This window comes from Phascolarctos cinereus, unplaced genomic scaffold, assembly GCF_003287225.1.
Source record: "Phascolarctos cinereus isolate Bilbo 61053 unplaced genomic scaffold, phaCin_HiC Scaffold_7;HRSCAF=346, whole genome shotgun sequence".
NCBI classification, from domain to species: Eukaryota; Metazoa; Chordata; class Mammalia; order Diprotodontia; family Phascolarctidae; genus Phascolarctos; species Phascolarctos cinereus.
Genome location: NW_027556180.1, coordinates 50,140,259 through 50,160,700, shown reverse-complemented (window position 1 = coordinate 50,160,700; position 20,442 = coordinate 50,140,259). Strand labels below are relative to the sequence as shown.

The window sequence follows — 20,442 nt, the reverse complement described above, 5'->3', positions numbered from 1 at the left end:
TATAGGACTTCATCTGAGACTTGAAGGAAGCCAGTAGACAAAAATAATGAGGGAGAGCATTCTCTATTGAATCTTAGAGTATGTGGAAGGAGTAAAGTATCAGAAGACTGGAAAAAGAGCAATAGGACCAGGTTATAATGAGTTTCAGAGGACAAACAAAATTTGCAACTTCTTGGCTACAAGGGTGAAAGAGTAAAGAATCAAGGATAATACCTCACTTGCAAGACTAGTTGACGGAGACTTGTAGTGACCTCAACACTACTGGAGAAGTTAGGAAAGTATAAAGACTTTACTTATGGAAATGTTTAGCTTAAATCTTAACTTCAGAAATCCAGTTCAAGATGTCCAATTAGAGATTGGAGAGTTGTGTTGAGGAGAGAGGTTAGAACAAGAAAAAAACCAGATCTGCTATTCATAGTACATAAAAGTTTGCAAATTTTAAAGTGCTACAAAAATGCTAGCTACTATTATTGTTATCTGCATAGAGATCAAAATTGAATCTATTGAAGTGGATGAGATCACCAAATAAGAGAAGTCTAATTTATTCTCTCTCCTTCAAAACTGCAAAAGCAATGATATGCGTATGTTTGTATGTAGGTATAGGTGTGTGTTTGTATACTTTCCACACAGAACCCTACATCTCATATAATATATACAATCCAACCAACCTGTGAGTGAAGCCGACTAGAACTGATCTCAGTCCTGGCTTCCATCCCTGTGAAAACCAATATCCAATGCATTGCTTACATATAAAATGGGGAGGCAAGATTAAACAGTGTCCAAGGTCCTTCAACAGTTTAAAAGTCTATATTTTGGAACTATGATGTATTATAATCACATTCACTGTATCTGTATATAACATTTTCAGATTTCAAGTGATCTCTTTCAAACTAGAAAATTAAGTGGGTTTATTGTGTTTTCATATATTTATTTACATATTTTATAACTATGCTTTGAAAAAAAATTCTCTCTGGATAGTCTCTATGACCATTACAAAATGAATTGTTTAACCTCAGAAAGAAGCAAAGTTGATTTACTTGGGTTAAAGTGAGTTAAAAAAAAATCAGTAATCCAATATGCCCATGAAAAAGAGCCAGATTATTTTGAAAATGCCAGCATCCACAAATCAGAAAAGAACCTGAGAGGCGTAGCTGGGAATCAAGAACAAGCTTCTTTATCTATTATAATGAAGGGCTAGAATAGAAGATTTATTAAGTTCCTACCCAGCTCCAGAATTCTATGGTTCTTTGATTGTAAGTGAGGGAAGCTAGGGGTAAGGGTGCATAGGAGATGGGGTAGTCAAGGTGCAATAAAAATAAGCTTCCTTTTTTCCTACTTGATCTAGAGCCTGCTTGATGACACCTTTGCCTCCTCTGTGTACTCAAGGCAGTCAAAAAGCTTTTGAAATACTGTGCTGTGGTAATGAAGGGACTGGACAGTCCTCAGAACATGCATAGAGGGTTCTGTCAACCCTCTGTCTGGTAAGTCTGCTAAGACTGATTCCAGAAATGCATGATAACATGAAACAAAGGGGCCCTGTACTGAATTCAGAAGTTCAGTTTTTTGTGACTGTCTCCCATCTATTTACTCCATGATGATGAAAAGCCTTTTAAATTAGTTACTGAAATTTAACTTAGAGTATTTGTAAGAGTCTCTGACAGAGAAACTTGACCTTCTTTGATGAAAGCAAAGCAAAAAGCCTCAAGGTAGGGGACAATGGAAATGCCAGCAGCCAATCATTCCCCTGCCGCAGGCCAGTATGTAGCTTTGAACACAAGGCACTGCTGTTTCTTCTGCCTCTATTGTATCCTTATTTCTTATTCTTAAGTGACTAATTATTAGAGATTGAGTAGACCAGACTGTGACCTAGTGGACTTTGGAAAATTGGAAGAGCTGCCAGGGACCTAGCAGCTAAGTCTGGGAAGGATCCAGTTCTGAGAGACAATCTGCTTGATCCAGCTTATCAGTGGATCAAACAAGCAGTGAAGACACCATTTTTTTTCCAAGCAAGAGAGCAATTTTAAATCAATAGCTATGTTGCACCCAGAAATGAACTTAGTGCTTCTTAACGGGAAGAATGTTTATAGTACCCACTTTATATTTGAGCCCACTCTCCCCAGAGACATAAGTGATAGAAAGGAGAATCTATGTCCAGTTCTGGGGGAAATATTTGTACTTCTGTTCTTGCAGTATCTTCTAAGAAAATATGGCAAGTATAAAAGCTAAGTGATGGTAATTGTTTAATGAACTCAAAGAGATGTCAGCTGGCTAAAGGATACTAGGAAGATACTGACCAGCAGTGACAAATCACATTTGAGTAATACTCACTAGTAACTGATACTAGGTGGGACATACTAGAAGGAGACTTAAGCTAATAGTATTAGTAGAACCCCATAGTCCTTCAAGGGTACCCCTTCAATACAAGGGGGTTAATGGAGCAGTAATAAGCCAGGGGTAGGGAACCTGCATCCTGGAGGTCACATGTGGCCCTCTAGGTCCTCAAGTGCAGCCCTTTGACTGAATCCAAACTTCACAGAACAAATCCCCTTAAGAAAAGGATTTGTTCTGTAAATCTTGGACTCACTCAAAAGGCTGCCCCCAGTGACCTAGAAGGCCATCTGTGGCCTCCAGGTTGCAGGCTCCCCACCCCTGTTTAAGTGCTCTCCCCACCAGTTCTAGTGTTGGTTGGGAGAGTAGCTCCAAAGCTTTGCTATGTTATCATTACACATTTGCTTGGATCCCTCCAGTAACAGGCTCAGGATGAATAAGGAAATCATGAAGTTTCAAAGAAAATGGTTTCCATCCATTGCATCTTCTCTTCTTTCGTCTCAAATAAAAATGCCCAACTCCTCCTTCTTCATCTTTCTCACTCTTTTCTCAAACAGGCTCTCTTTCTTCTACTGGCTCTGCTCTCTACTTGTTTCTATTTCCTTTGTCTTTTTTTTTACTTAAAAAATAAAAACAAATCAGAGCTGGCACTAAGCTCCTGAGTCCTCTCACTGTGGGGTTTCTTTAAAATGCTGACTTATACAGAGCTTCTGGCTTTGTCTCTATGTAGGTACATCATCAGCCTGTCCAAGATGAGCAGTCAGCATTCATCTGGCAATTTTACTAGCATGATAGGATGACAATGTACCAGCCCCAGGCTAGAACTTGGGGAATTAGAAACACTTAGTCAAATAAAGGTCTCTACAGACATGCCAACAATATCCATTAAGAAGATTAAATTAGGGGTCAAAATGAGCTACTTGCTGTGGTTTTAGTATTATCAGATAATTCCAAGACTCAGTATCTTAAGTTCAGAAGACTTTAAAGTAAATATCTAGAAAGCAAAATAAATAGCATCAAAATGAACAAAAATAGCCAAAAAGAATTTGAGGGAGGAAAAAAAAGCCTACCTCACCTTCCAATTAAAGTCATTAACCATTTATTAAATCCCTACTATGTGCCAGGTCCTATACTTGGTACTAGACACCCAAAAACAAAGGAAGTGAAAGCATATTTATTAAGTGCCTATTATGGGCCAAACACTAAGATAAATACTTTACAAATAATCAATAAACATTTCTTTTTCTTTCTTTCTTTCTTTGCGAGGCAATCAGGGTTAAGTAACTTGCCCAGGGTCACACATCAATAAACATTTCTTAAACACCTACATGCAAACACTGTGCTAAGCACTGGAGGATATTATCTTATTTGATGCTTACAACAACCTTGAAAGATACTGTTATTATCTGACTTTACAGTTGAGGAAACTGAGGCAGGCAGACATATAAATTACTTGCTCAAGGTAATATAGCTAGTAAATGTCTGAGGCTTGATTTGAACTCAATTTGAACTTTTGTGCTCCATAACCAGCACTCTGACCACTACATTACCTAACTGCCTCTAATGATGACAGTGATGATGATAATTAATAATAATTACTGCTTTTAATAACAATTTTAGGTTTACAAAGCTCTTTTAACAGTGTTATCTCATTTGATCTTTACCACTAGTCTGGGAGGTAGGTGCTCTTATTATGTCTGTTTTACAGATGAGCGAAATGAGTCACATAAAGAGGTTAAGTTCCTGCCTTCAGAAAACACACAAAGACACCATGACATGGACAAAGGACCGGTTCTTGTCAAAAGTCAGGGCCTCAGTTACTCATGGGGTCTATCTACAAGTGGGTCCTCACCACACTTGTGCAGCCCTCTCTACATGTATTTATTTACGCTGTATTTTGTATCTACTTCTTACTTCCTCTAAGTGATTTTAAGATCCTAGAGGGCAGGGAATGTTTTCCTCTTTTTCTTGTTCTCAGTGCTTGATATCAACAAACATTGGTTCAGTATCTTCTCTAGGCAAAGTTTGTCCTGAGTGTTTTGGAAAAGGAAAGGAATTACAATCTACTGGGGGAAGCAACATATAAATCTGAAAAGAGAATAATACAATACAAGCACTGGAGCACTTGTCTGTAATCCCTGTTACCAGGAAGGCTTAAGGAAGTGGACTGCTTAAGCTCAGGAGCTCTGTGCTGCCATAGGCTAAGACAACTGGCTGTTGAACTGGCCCTATTTGGAAACATAGCAGGTCAAAGCCCCTGTGCTGATCATTAGTGGGATCAGGCATATGAGTAGCCACTACATTTCTGGTCCAGATGCGATAGGGAGACCCAGTCTACAGGAAGAGATGGCTCAAGGAAGAGAAATATAGGGACAGATGGACAGATAAAGCAAATTAAAATGGTCCAGGAATCTATTGGTCAGCTGATTCCTTTTATGAAATGATCTCTGAAGTGCCTACTTGTACTATCAAATATTCATTCTGACTTTGTTCGTTTTGACCATTATAGCTTAAATATATAGATATGAACATATATGTATATGTATATGAATACATCTATATCTATCTATCTATCTATCTATCTATCTATCTATCTATCTGTCTATCTGTTTATCTATCAATCATGGGATCTTCTCTTTGCTGTGCAAGCCTCATAAGTAACCAAATGATACAGTTCCAACCACTGAAAAGGCTTCATCAAGGAGGTGGGATTAAAACAATAACTCATGGCCATAAAAGTTGTCATGATAAACCTGGGGAAGTCATTTGTGTCTTTTTTTTTCCAGATGTCAGGAAATTGTGTGCACAAAATGAACAGCAACCTGTCCCTTTATTTTCAAGTATTCAAGTTATTTAAGCAAAAAAAAAAGTTTAAGGGGGTAAGTTAGGAGAGGGGGTAAGCAAGTTGAAGGAGAGTGGGGGATGGAGGGGATTCAATTCATTGCTGAGAGCACAACAGCTCTGGCCTTGAAGGACAAAAGAGATCCCTGATGTTTCACCAATTAAGCCTCCATGACCTAACGTGAAGTCATTTGGAATGCAGACTGATACGCGATTAAATAACTACAGTCCGTAATATGTTTTAATTAGTTCATTTGTTTCAATTCATTAATTGTTAAATTAATACCTTCTATACTCACTCTGGCAAAGCCGAGGAATTTACTGATAGCTCAAGATTGCCCTCCTATGGACTGAAAGGTAAGCAAGACTATTAGAGGGAATTTACTTGGTAACAGGAAAATCACAAGGCTGTTTTGAAAGGCAAAATCACCTTTTTCTAGGGTTTGTAAAGTCTACAGGCTTTACTTCCCCTTCCACCTTAGTGGCTGACCTTGGAGAGAGTTCTGGGAGCCTGTGCAATGTATTATGGGAATTCGCTCTCTGGTATGGCCAGTGGCAAATTATTAGAGACAAATGATAAGCTTCATGCTAGTTATCTCTGAGGCTGGTCAATAGTTATAGGAAAATCACTGAGTTCTTCTTAAGGAAAAACTAGTGAGAGGGACAGTACTGGTAAATAACAGGGTAATAGGATGAGTTTGGCTAATTAAAGGAAAACTAGACATCTTATAGGAGGGAGAGAAAGTAAGAGGAAGAGAGAAACAGAGAAAGAGATGCTGAGAGACACAGACTGAGCTACATTTTGGTACTAGTAGGATTAAAAGTAAGGTCAGGAAATTAATCAATATATAAGACTGGGTTAGTTCCACTAAAATATAAGCTCCTTAATGTCAAGGACCGAGGCCATTCATTCAGAAGGCCTAACATTGTATCTTGCAAATATTTCATGCATATACTCAAATAATTACGTTGAACTATAATCCAATCAATGTGGTTATTACTTCTTATAATGCATATTGCAACTTGTTCACACTTTACTGTCCTGTCCCATCCTCTGTTCCTCTTTCCTGAGACTTCCCATAAATCTGATACATGGGGACTCCCCAATATACTTTCCTAAAGAAATGATTGGGAGTATTGGTATTGGGAGACTTCTCATCATTTACTCCTCTCCCTCATCATGCGACTGGCTCATCTTATTTTTTCATCCATGTTTCTTTGGTGATGTGTTTTATTCTGGTTTCCTCTTGCAGTTCAACACAGGAAACAAAGCCTTCTACAGAGCAGGCATCTAATAACTAGTTGAATTGAACCAAATTTAAATTTATGAAAGTTGGATCCAAGATATTACCAGTTACAAAGAGTGTGGTTAACCCAATTTAGAGGAAAAACAAACTAATTTGGGGATGTGTTTGATAGGATTTAAAGATTAAACTTGTCCTCTTTGGTGAAGGTACCATCTCTGCAGCTGCCTACAGTCTGTAATCCCTGACTCTCCTCCTCCTGACTCACTACTGCTCTTTCTCACAGAGGAGTAAGTCAGTCAGGAAGCTGTTCCACTGCCATGGCTTTCAAAGACATTGGCAAGACACTTGTGGAGCCCAAAGCGGTCATTCACCAATTCTGAATCACCCTCAGCAGGCACAATGTGAAATCACTCAAGAAAGTGTGTGATGACCTTATTAGAGGAGCCAGAGAAAAGAACTTGAAAGTGAAGGGACCTGTTTCAATGCCCACTAAGACACTTTGAATCCCAACTAGAAAAACTCTAGTTCAAAGAGTTGGGATCAGTTCCAGATGAGAATCCACAAACACCTTATTGATTTCACAGTCCTTCTGAAATTGTTAAGTAGATCACTTCTATCAGCATTGAATTAGGTGTAGAAGTTGAAGTCACCATTGCAGATGTCTTTCTTACTAAAGTGATTGCAACTAAAAAATAAAATTAAACACATGTATTTTGAAGGATTGATATTAGAGAAAGTATAGTCATTTGAAATTTTTTCTGTCCTTCATATGACATAATACTAGGCAGGGTCTATCATCTGTTCATATAGATAGGACTGGAAAGAAAATGAGTGACCAATAGCTCCATCCACAGCATGCCCATTTCTGGGTTAGCCTTTGGTCAATTAATAAAGGAAATACAACCAGTTAAAGGAATTGGCAAACTAGCTTGTTTTTAGAGACAGGCCTGAACTGGTTTTTTTTTTTCTTTCTAATCTAATGGCCAACAGCAGAAGGAGGACAATTTATTTGGAATGTATGTACTTACAAGGGGTAGGTAGGTGGCACAGTGAATAGAGTACCAGATCTGGAAACAGGAAGACTCATCTGCCTGAGTTCAAATCTGACCTTAAACACTTCCTAGCCATGTAACCCTGGGCAAGTCACTTAACCCTGTTTGCCTCAGTTTCCTCATCTGTAAAATAAACTGTAAAAGGACATGGAAAACCACTATAGTTTCTGTGATGAGAAAACCCCAAATGAGATCATGAAGAGTCAAACACAACTGAAAATGACTGAATAACAACATGTACTTAAAAAAAACCATAAAGCAGATGCTGGGGGGGGTGGGAAGACAACTGGAGCATAAGCAAAACATATTTATCAGTTACACAAAGAAATATTCTACTTGGGTGGAGAATGGGTCACAGCCAGTCAGCTATAATAGTTGACATCATGACCCAAATAGCTATCTACCAAGTTCCCAGGTCCATTGTGGGAAAAAGCCCATTTGTAGTTTTTCAGACTTAAACTAAAACTGTACAAAAATAAGAAAAAATTTCAATAAGGTATGTGTGGCCCAGATATATAGCTACCACCCAAGTAGCCCTCTAAGGCTGAGGGCTGTAGGGGCTGAATGCCTATTGAGAAAGCAAGACAAAATTCATATGAATGGAACTTCTAGCCAGGTTCTGCCCATTGCTCAATGTTTATTTGTAGAGTGTTAATAGAGACCTGGGAACATTCCAAGATTGCTACATTTATGCATAAACCTATTTCCAGTTATTTAGCTTGATTAGAGTTGATTACTTGTGTAGCTCTGGTCTGCTTGGGAAATATGAAGAAGACAAGGGAAAATTTTTGGAAATCAGATCCTGGACATTCCTTCAGTTTTCTCTTCACAGGAAAAGTTCAAGTGACCTTCTGGTATCAACATGGAGGAGGAGGGGTAGAGAAATAGAATAGCCCAAGCTAAAAAACACTGTTTTGTGATTCTGAGATGGTTAATTTCCTTCTCTTGACTCTACTCTCCTACTCTGAAAGGAAAGTGCTACTTTTCCGATCCATATTTTTTGCGGCCCCCCACCTTGATGTGCTAGGTCCTTAATAATTCCGACGAAATAACATATGGAAAGTGCTTTGTAAACCTTATGGCACTTTGCAAATACTGTTGATTATTATTAATAATTTTGAGTGAGTAATAAGAAAATGGCTCCAAACAGACTCACAGGAGCCCAAGAGACAAATTACAGAGAAATTGGGATATTTCCTCATGCTTCTTAGACATACTAGGTCTACTTATTTACTCTAGGGTCCCAGGACACTTGGCTTTGGAATAAGTTGGCTGCAGCCTCGTGTTGGTGACATAGACACTAGAAGATGAGAGGGGCAAGTTCTAGTCCAGACCCTAGTGAGAAATTGTGAGGCTACAGGTCAGCAAAGAGTAGAGGGCTTTTTGTTTGACAGCGTGCTAGAACATTCCTTCCAAGACAGGATGCTCTGGAGGATTCTTTCTGCCATATGAAGACAGGACCCATCACAGAAGTACTCTCTCTGACAAAGGACTCAGTATCTAAACTACCTGCTAGGGACTGTGGAAAACTAGGGAAAGAACAAGAAGGAGGAAAGATGCTGACTCTGCTTATGCAGACAACTGCCAAATAGCAGCCACATACCAAGGCAGTGCTTGCCAGAAGCCGTACGAGTTGCATTATTGTAAATGACTCAGACTGTACAGATTTGAACAGTTGCTCATTGGCAAATTCTGTTGTTTTCCATAAGCTATGTTCTATTCATTTTCTTCTGCCTGTAATTTTTTTTTATTGTTCTTTGAGTTGTGTAAATCGTGTGCTTAGCAAGGAGAGGTGGTAACAATACATAGGCAGAGTCATAGTATAAGGTTCACAGATTTTCTGGTGGAGGCAATGGGGCAGAAAAATGAGCAATCCCCCAAAGTGTACTCATGCTCTTCATTGTCATGGGAGAGCCTCTGTTAACAAGGGTTCTATACTTACCACATAGTCACGTGCAATTTATCAATCTGTGTTTGTGTCTTATCCCCACCTTAAAGTAAATCTTTAAAGGAATCAGCTAGCTCTAATCTGAGCTTTGTGTTTTCCTAGGCGCTTTTCACACAATTTTTGTTTGTCCTTTGTTTTCAAAGAAAACCAATGACATCACTGGGTGATATCTTTACTCATGGGTGAATTGGGTTTAAATGAGAAAGAGTTTAACTGAGACAAAGTCATCAGCCTCACTCTATTTTCCAGAGTCATTGAAGTCCAGTGGCAAATTCAGTGTAGTTAGAGAAGAGTTAACTTGGGGAAAATGTTTGCACCCAATTTCTCTGAGAAACATCTGACAACCAAGATAAAAAAGGTTTTGATACAAGAATAAGTCATTCCCAAATGGACAAATGATTGAATAAAATTAAAGAAAAAATTCAAGGTATCAACAACAATATTTTAAAAAATGCTCCAAAACACCAATAACACCAAAAATACAAATTTAAAAGCACTTTGAGTTTTTACTTCACACCAATAAGATTTACACAAAAGAGGAAAATAGTGATCATTGGACAGACTATGGGTTGAGAAGTGCAGTAAGACAGGGTTGGTAAAGATATTAATTGGTCCATACATTCTGGAAAGCAAATTGCAACTATACTAAAAAAAGTCACTCAGCAATCATCCTTCTTGAGATGTCAAGGACAGAGAGCCTACATATGCAAATATATTTATAGAAGCATTTTTTGGTAACAAAGGACTAGAACAAAGTAGATGGTCAACAATTAAGAAATAGCAAAAACAAATAATGGAATATAGGCATCATTCATTGTTATCCTGCCATAAATACGGTGAATATGATGGATTCAAAGATATCTGGGAAGATTTGTTTGATGTACAATGAAATGAGCAGGGCCAGGACAATGATTTACATGGAAACCACAATAATGTATAGGAAAATAGCTTTTAAATTCTTCAGAGTTCTTATAATAGTAGAGATCAACCAGAATGTCAGAAGACTGATGATAAAGCATTGATTCCCACCTGTTGGCAGAGAAGAGATGGGCTAGACATGCTGAAAAATGCATGCAGTGATGGAAATAGGCAAAGTGTTGATTTTCCTTGCTGTACTACTGAATAGAAGGGAAAACTTCTATTTGGAGAACTGATGCAAAATGAGAGTGATGGGGGATAAGAGAATCAATTAAACATTTTTAAAATATGCAGAAGAGAGTAGAAGGAAGTTCAGAAGGAGACAGACAAGCATCGAAGTTTCAGAAATCAATCTATACTTGAAAATTATGTAACACAAGTGAGTGTTTTATATGGATTCCTCTTTTCTGTTCTTTGTTTATTGACATGCTCAATTTTTTAAAAGAAAATTTGCAACAATAAATTTAAATTGGGCCCCTCAACTTGAAGTATATTTTGAAAAGTACACTTGCTGAGTTAGAACAACAGGATAAGAAAGAGTCAGTCTAATAAGTGGGAGCATTGGACAGATGCATAACGGAAGAAGTCTTATAAGGCAAATCTAGAACATAGGAGAGTTGTGGGTTTTTTTTTTCATTAGTATCAAGGGAGCCCCTTATCTTTTATTAAACTTTTTCTTTCATTGTCATCAGCAACTGAAATTTAAATTGCCATTAATCATGGATTTACATATCACCTTTTCATTTTATTTCTTTGGCTAATTCACCATGTTTTCACAAACACACACTAGTATTTATCAATGCCTTCAGAGCCCTTTACTGGTTCTATTTGTGTCCCTTTGTGTATCCAATTCCCTTTTATGACAAAATGCATTTGAAATCTTCCATATCTTAAACACTCTCTTCCCCAATCTGAGTCCAGTTCTTTTTCTTTCAGATGATTCCCACTCACTCACTGACACAGATAAGCCTAAAGGAGACATTGCTTGAGCAGTATTACCCCTACCCCCAGTAAGTGGACTTTGAGAAAGCCCAGCCAACAATGATAATGAGATCCTGTACTACGTGATGACTGGCACAGCTTCCAAGAATAAGGACAAAGGGTCTTAGTATACTCTAAACCCCACCAGACAGTAGCTTGGGCACTGCGTTCCTATCCGGGCACCAGAGCTTTGCAAGGACATGGATAAACTGGAAAACATCCAGAGGAGGGCAACCAGGAGGGAAAAGAGCATCAAAATCATGCCATATTCTAGTCGTTTGAAGGAACTGGGAGATTTATCCTGGAAAAAGTAAAGATTTAGGGGAAACAATACCCACTTAAAGCCTACAACGTACTCCATCTGCATCTCTATCGAAATTAGGGTCTTTCTTCAAGGCCCAGCTCAGCTGTACCTGTTCCATGAAGCTTTTTCTCATTCTCTCAGAAAAGGGATCAGAAAAATGCATCTCTTACTTAAAATGTCTAATAGAACTTTGTCTGTGCCTCCTCCAAACTTACAATGCATATCTCTTCTGCATATACCTACCTCATCCTTTCCATTATGGTGAAAGTGCCCCAAGAGAAGGGAATGTTTTGCTTTTTACCTTTGCATCCCAAAGCCATAGCATAAGTCTCTTTCACACCAGAAGTGCTTAATAAACGTTCGAGTAATTCTACTAGATGATGTGGTTTTCGGATGATTTTAGATGAGATCATTTCTATCTGGCTCCAACATTCCACAATCCTACAAGGCTCTAAGGCTGTGAGCAACTCTAATATGCCAGGTAATTCTTCTGCTCGATTTTCTCTTCCTTCTTTCTCTCTCACCACTCTGTTCCACTTTCTCCATCTCCCTCTTCCTTCTCTTCCTGTGAAAAATAATGCATTTGGACCCCTGCTCTATTCCAATCAGTACTAAGCAGTTTCATATGATTCCAAAGGGGTAGTGATTATAACTTCTGCATATTAGGCCCAAGAACTGTCAGCTGTAGATTGTAAGTTCACATGCTTAATCATAGGCCCAAGAACTGTCAGCTGTAGATTGTAAGTTCACATGCTTAATCATAGGAAACTAACTAAAGGCCCTCCACTTTTGTTTATCCTTGTCATGGTAATGAAACACAGCATGGCGAAGGTGACTTAATTAAATGGAAAGTTCCCAACTTATTTTTGTACCTCTGGACAACTCTCTCTTGTCCAACATGAGCACATGACCATCTTATGACCACTTAGTCAGTGGAGATGTCCCATCCTTAGCCCAACCCAAGAACTGCCCCCTGCTGACACACCATTTCTAGCTGATGTGTCATTTTTGACCCACAAAGTAAGGTCTATCAACCAATGGGATTCTGTACTTTGTATAGCCTCTTTAGAGTGTTCAGGTGTTAAATCTTGATTCAATCCTTATAAGAATAAGGCCCTGGAAGAAGGGGGCATTTCAGATCGTGAGAAAGATCTGAGGTCCACTTCATTAGAAGAGACCATGTACCTTTTAATAAAGTGTCATTGGCTCAGAGCTCTGCCTTCCTCTCTTTCATTGTAGGTTGGACAATTTTAATCCCCACACTCCTCCTCCTCCTCCTCCATCTTCTTCTTCTTCTTCTTCTTCTTCTTCTTCTTCTTCTTCTTCTTCTTCTTCTTTCTTCTTCTTCTTCTTCTTCTTCTTCTTCTTCTTCTTCTCTCTTCCCTCCACTGACCTGATCATCCCTTTCTTTTGCTATGTTATCATCAATAGATTCCCCAAAGCTGTATCCCAGGTCATTTTCTCTTTTCTCTTTTTACCTTTTTGCTTGGTGACCTCATCATTTCCTGTAGGTTCAATTACCACATCTATACAGATAACTCCAATATCTACATATTAAGCCCTAGTCTCTCTCCTGAGTTTCAGACCCACATCATCAATTGCCATTGTACCTTTTGAACTATTTGCTCTATGTCAATGTCCAAAATAGAACTCATTTCTTTTCCCTAAAAATTCACTCCTCTTCCAAAATTCCATATAACGGTCAAGGGTATCACCATCCTCTCAATCACCCAGACTCAGTTCCCCTTCTTTTCCTTGACACTGTCAAAACCCTGATGCAAGTCCTCATCACTTCACACCTTTACTATTACAATAGCCTACTGATTCATCTCCCCACCTCAAATGTCTCTCCCCTCCCTATTCTCCTCTTGGCCATCCTCAAACCAGTTACCAAAGTGAAAACTTTGAAAAGCCCAAGGCAGCCTATACTGTGCCCAACTCAAATAATTTTAGCACCACTGTATTACTTCTAGGATCAAATATAAAGACCTCTGTTTGGCATTCAAAGCTCTTAACAACCTGCCAATACCCTAAATTTCTATTCTTCTTATACCCTACAGTCCTCATTCTCTCTACAATCCAACAATAACAGGAAGCACCCCACCTTCCATATCTTCACCCTCACTGGCTGTATCCTATGCCTGGAATGTTCTCCTTCCTCACCTCTACTTCCTGGAATCCTTTGTTACCTTTAAGACTCATTTCAAGTATCCCTTATACTTCAGCATCATAGTTTTCCTACTCCTTTATGCTGCTCATGTCTTCCCTGCCAAAGTTAGGGATCATTTGACTTTTTTTAATATATCTTTCATATAATGTCTTCCCTCATTAAAATATATATTCTTCAAGATGTGGGACTGTTTTATTTATTTGTCATTTTGTCTCCAGCAATTGGCACAGTGCACATATTAGGTGCTTAATAAATGTTTGTCGAATGATTAAATCTGTATTGAGTAAGGAAACTTCCTAAGCACTAGAGCTTACCTCTGGACTCATTGAGCCCTGTCCTACTCTCTGAAGATAGGAGAGTAGGTCAGATCTCTAAGGCCTTCACCTACTCTCAAATACTTGAACTTGTCATTGATTTTTAAGATCTATATCAGTGCTGGTTGATGAAAACCTCATAACTTACTATAGTTTCTGGGAAATAAAAGCATCCATGAAACATTGTTCTAAGTGAAAGGATTTCAACTCCTCATTCTCAAATTGATTCTCCCTTTATTTTAAGTAGGCAGTGCAGGGGGAGGCAGCATGGTATGGTGATTGATGGACTTGGAGCAAGGAAGACCTTACTCAAATCCAGCTTCTGATACTTACCAGCTCTGCAAACACGTCCTGCTGTTTAGTTGTTTCAGTTGTGTCCTACTCTTCATAACCCCATTTGAGATTTTCATGGCAAAGATACTGGAGTGGTTTGCCATTTCCTTCTCTGGCTCATTTTACTGACAAGGAACTGAGGCAAACAGGGTTCAATAACTTGCCCAAGGTCACACATCTAGTAAGAGTCTGAGGCCAGATCTGAGCTCATGAAAATGAGTCTTCCTGATTCCAAATCCAGTGTTCTATCCACTGCACCACTTAGCTGTCCATGTCATTTAACTTCTCTGGACTACAGACAACTTTCTAAAACTTATCATAAGTTATAGGTTAATTAGAATCTGCATTGTTACTGCACTGAAGAAATCACAGATGAATAATATTATTTCGAGTTACATCATGTTTATTTAACATGGAAAATAAGCTCAAATTTTCTGTACCATTGGCAATTCATAAAATTCTTGATTAGTATTAGGATCTTTTTTTTAATATTATGAAAAGCAGGTAGCCCCAAGCCAGTCCTGTCATTTAGATGACCTTTCATTCTTCCAAGATCACATTTTCATATGTAGACAGAGAATCAAGAGATTTAAATTTTGATTCTCATACTTATTAGCCACAATTTGGCTGGGTGAGCTTAGGGGAAGATAGTTTACCTTTCTAGATCTCTTTCTCCTCAACTGTAAAACAAATAGATTAGATTCAACCATCCCCCTGGTCCTTTCCAGGTCTAACATTCTGGAAGGTTCCCCAGATAGTTCTGGCTTATACTAAAAGTAAATTTTAAAAAACTAAACAAAACTTTTCCCACTGCTTTCCTTAGCAAAGACTTTAAGAATCTCTAATTTTTACTGCTTCTCTGAAAAAGCTTGTTGCCTGAGAAATTCTGTATCTTTTACTAGAGAGGATTACATTTTGAACATTTTTAAATAGAAAACTTAATTTTTTTTCCAACAGATTTAAAGTGGTTTCAGACCAAACACATTACCATTCATGTCTATTACCTGGAAAAAAATAAACCAGAGTGTTCCCAGACTCATTTAAAAATTCTTTAGCACAGAATAGGGACTTTCAGAGACCACAGACATCTCCAGTAAATATCAGTCTGAAGCACTTCAGCTGCCAGCTATCTCTGAATTTTACTCAAACCGTGGTACCATTAACTGACATTTAGAGGACCTACTATCATTGTGTGCAAGCTAGAATTACAATACTCATGCTAGATTTGGCTTGTGTAATAAATGGCTCCCTTGCCCTCCCAAAAAAATGAACAGATGAAAAAAATAAATAAATAAAGGACTTGACTTATGGCCCAATTTCAAAGCACAACTTTCAGGAAAACTTGGCCTTTTGTTTTTATATCACAATCATTTACATATACACCTATTTCCTATCTCCCCACTCTATCTATGGAGCCTTCCCTGGTAACAAAATTTAAAAAAAAATACTCTAACAATAGTTAAGCAAAACAAATGAATACATGAACCATCACTGGTTGTCTATACAATATTCCATACCTGTCCAAGGTGCATTTCTACATCTCTCCTTTGGGGCCAAGCTTGTTCATTAAAATTACAAAGCTGAAGTCAATTCAAGTCAACAAGCATTTATCAAGTAACCACTGTGTACCAGGCACTGGGCTAAGTGCTGACAATACAAAGCAAGGGTGGGAGGATTAGTTCCAGCCCTCAAGAAGTCCACATTGTAATAGGGGAGGTACAGTGAAAGCAACTATGTAAAAACAAACCATATACAGGATAAATAGAAAACAAGCAGAGAAAAAAAACATTAGAAATCAAGGGAGATAGTGAAAAGCTTCTTGTTTAAGGTGGGATTTTACCTGAGATTTGAAGGAAGCTAAGTGGTGGTGATAAGGAAGGAGAATTTTCTGGGCATGGGAGACAGTCAATGAATATAGAGAGGAGATGGAGTAAGTTATGCAAGGAAGAGTAAGAAGGTCAGAGTCAACAGTTCAAAGAGTATGTGGTGGGAAGCAAGGTAGAAGAAGACTGGAAAGATAAGAGGGAGTCAGGTTATAAAATGATTTAAATGACAGAGGAGTCTATATTTAACCCTCAAGGTAATAGGCTGCCACTGGAATTAATTCATACGGTTAGATTTGCAGATCTGCTGAGTAAAGGATGGACCGGCATGGTAAGAGACTTGAGGAAGGGAAAGCAACTAGTAATCTGTTGCAATAACTCAGACATGAGATGATAAAGGCTTGTATGATGGTGGTGGCAGTATGTGAGGAGAGAAAAAGGCATATGCATGAGAAGTTACGAAAGTAGATATATGATAAGACTTGGAAGCTAGTTGGATATGAGGGGTGAGTGACTGAGTAGTTGAGGATGACACATAGGTGGCAAACCTGGGTGACAGAGGATGGTAGTTATCTCAACAGTAATAGGGAAGTTAAGAAAAACATGAGGGTCATTAGGAAAAAAACCATGAGTTCAATTTTAGACATGTTGAGTTAAAGATGTCTATTGGCAATCCAGTTTTATAGACAGTTGGGTTGGGGGACTGGACTTCATGAGAGAGGTTAGGGCTGGATAAACACATTTGAGAACCGTCTGCATAGACATGGTCATTGAACCCAAGTGAGCTGATGAGATCACAAAATAATACAGAGAGAAAAGAAAAGAAGGTTAAGGAGAGAGCCTTTGGGAACACCCATGTTTAGTGAGAATGGTCTAGATAAATATTCCACAAAGGAAATATATAAGTAGTCAAACAGTGTGACAAAAATCCTAGAGAGAGTACCAAGGAGAAGAGGGTGATCAATAGTGTTCAGAAAGTCCAAGAAGGATGAGGCTTGAGAAACAGTCATTACATTTGGCAAATAAGAGATCACCATAACTTTAGAGAGATTAGTTTCCATTGAATGGTGAGGTCAGAAGTCAGACTGTAGTAAGTAAAGAGAGATGAACTTAGATTTCTCAAGGACAATTTAATTATAAGGAAGCATCTAAATGATTCTAGGATTACAGTGTACTGTATATGGATTTCAATTTTGTCATCTGTAAGGTTCTGTCTGTACTTATTACTTTAAGAAAAGTAGTTTCTGTTCAGATTTATTAATTTTTTAAAAACATGTATGGTGTGTTAAAAGTTTTTTTCAATCAATCTAAACATTTATTAAGCACCTACTATGTGCTAGTCACTGTAATAAGGTTTGCAAATCCCTTTACATGTTACCTCATTTGATCCTCATAAGAACCCTGAGAAGTAGATGCTATAATTATTCCCCATTTTATAGACTGAAAAACATACTGAGAGAAGATAAATGAATTGCCTAGAGACACAATACAAATAAGTGTCTGAGACAAGATTTGAACTCAGGTCTTTCTGTCTCCAAGCCCTCTGCTTTATGCACTGTGCCATCAAACTGCCTAAAACAGTATCACAATTTGTCATCGGGGGGGGGGGGGGGGAGCAGGGCAGGGATATCCTAGTTCTTACATGAGCTTCTGTAACCATGCAAATTGATTTTTTATAAAATAAACTTTTTTATTGAAAACTGAAAAGAATTTATTTTCAGAACTATGTTTCTACTATGGATAAAATTTAACATAAGTTAATTCATATATAAAAACTACAGAGACGACATGGATAGGGGACTGGATGAAATCAGGTAGAGATATGGAAGTAGGATTCAGGCACTGACAGAAACCAGTTTGCTCATGGCCTGGAAGTAGGCTTTCTCTCTCTCTCTCTCTCTCTCTCTCTCTCTCTCTCTCTTCTCTCTCTCTCTCTCTCTCTCTCTCCCTCCCTCTCTACTTCAAAATGCAGGGGTCTCCTACAGAAGTTACACTCTGCCGAGAGAGGTTCTCCAGAAAATATTCATCATCTGTGGAGTGCGATGAGGATTCGGCGCAATGAGTAGGACCTCTTCTCCCCGGGGGACTGTGGGGTAGTTGATAGCTTGGCCGTAGATAATATGTTTACTCATGAGTTCATCACAGACATCTGCATTTTTAACAGCATCTGCCACCTAGACTGGAATGATGTGACTAGGGCAGTGAACCCCAGGCGACCCGGCGTCCTTTAGCCTCTTAAATTTGATATTGCGCTAGCGCAGCCAACAAAGGGCTCTTTAAAATGCGGACCTACTCGAGGGCGCCAGCCAGAAGCATGGAGGGGAGGAGAAGGCCGGGGAGGAGAGGGGAGGGATGTTGTGAAAATGAAGCCAGATGCTTAGGATCATCAAGTGTCTATTAAAGAACTTGTACTGGCGATATATCCTCTGACACAACCAAAGGCTTTATCAAGGTTCCAGAAATGATGCCCATTTTGTGCATGATTCCATCTTGATCACCTGTCTCACCTCCTGGAGCACCATAATCCCACGGCATGGACTTCAGCCACATTACCCCATATTCATGGGCCACATCACACAGTTCTTCCGATGAACGTACTACTCCATCCATTGAGTGAACAGTTTCAAATGCAGCAACCTTCGGGACCGATGGATCTGATTTCTTTAGCAGCTCTTTGAAGTGGCTTATATCATTAATGATGAAATATATACTTTGGCACTCTACTATTACTAATTTCTTGGATCATGGAGGCATGGTTCCCAGAATAAGAATAAATTTCAAAGCCTGGCATCATCTTGTCCAAAGTGAAAAGGATGGAGTCATTAGGAACAAAGCAGAATGAAAACAGTAATGCTGCATCTTTACCATGGAGGTCAGCTAATTCTCCTTCCCCATCGATATGAAACTTACTAGTTCCAGAAATATTTCTAGTACCACCTGTTCCAGCACCATGTTGTCTTAATGTTTCCACGACTGCCTCACAGACCCAAGGATGACAACTCATCGTTGCTACACCAGATAGACACCTACTTTTTGTAACAAGAGAGTCCCGGTAGTCATCTCTCATTGGGAATAGGTGTGCCTTCTGGTTCACGGTTTTAAATGCTCGGTAAGTCTGATAACTTTTTTCCTCATTTTTTTTTTCAAATAAACGATCATACCTAAAAGTGGAAACAGTTTGGCAAGTTGTCTGAAAGAGATGGAATACCCTCTCTGGTCTTTGCTTTTGCATGAGATCTTGAAAATTCTTTAGCAAACCATTCGGGTCTTCTCTACTAAGATTAATCACAGTAGGATTATTTGGAGTTTGAGGAACTTCTTTCCTTACAGCTTCCATTTCCTGCATATATCCTCTTGAAACTCTAAATCGGCCTTCAGGAAGACATTGCTGATTCCTTGGTTCATCTGAGCCACTAGGAAGGGGCGTTTACTGGCAGTTCCTTGGATTGTGGCAGAGGCTGGATGGCTACAGGAAAGCTGGGATCCACCAGTGGTCTGCTGAGAATCATCAGCATGCTGGACCACAGTTTTTGAAGTTTTGTCCTTCTCATTGGCTGGAGGCATTTTTTTTTTACTTGCTGGAAATGAGTTGGTGAAGTGGTCATAGCCTAAGAAGCAGGTTTGGATCCAATTTCCATAATTTGGGGGCAATTCTGGGCATAGAAGAGCAGTAAAATTGCCAGCCTCCTGGAGAAAGGTTTGGGGTACTCTGGACAAGAATGAGCAGCACTGAGCAATGGTCTCCATTTTGGGGGAAAAGACAGGCTCCTGAACAGTGTGAAAGAGGTGGCTGGCACGGTGGGGACCGGGACCTACTGGTCTGAGAGACTAAGGTTATTACTCTGGTTTCCAGCTCAAGAAGGTCAGGTGTGGATTTTTTTAAAAAAAGTTTCTTTCACTTTTTCTTTCTAGAAAACATAAAATTTTAATCTGTAAAATAACTAAAATAATAGCCCTACAATGCTTAAGACCATATGCATACAGCTAGAAAGGACATTAAACATCACATAGTCTATCACACTCATTTTATGGATAACACAATGGAGAGCCAGGGCAAGTAACTTTCTCAAGATCACCCAGATATTTAATAGCTGAGTGTGAATTTGAATGCAAGTCTTCTGACTGCTGATCCTATAGTCTTACCACAGCAATATACTCATTTTCGAGTAAAGGGTAAGATGAA

The 20,442-nt window shown here is 38.8% G+C and overlaps 1 pseudogene; it reads right to left on the bottom strand.

Moving 5' to 3' along the window:
- Positions 1-18,094: 18,094 nt before the first annotated feature.
- Positions 18,095-20,006, bottom strand: LOC110203362 (5-aminolevulinate synthase, non-specific, mitochondrial-like; annotated as a pseudogene).
- Positions 20,007-20,442: the final 436 nt, after the last annotated feature.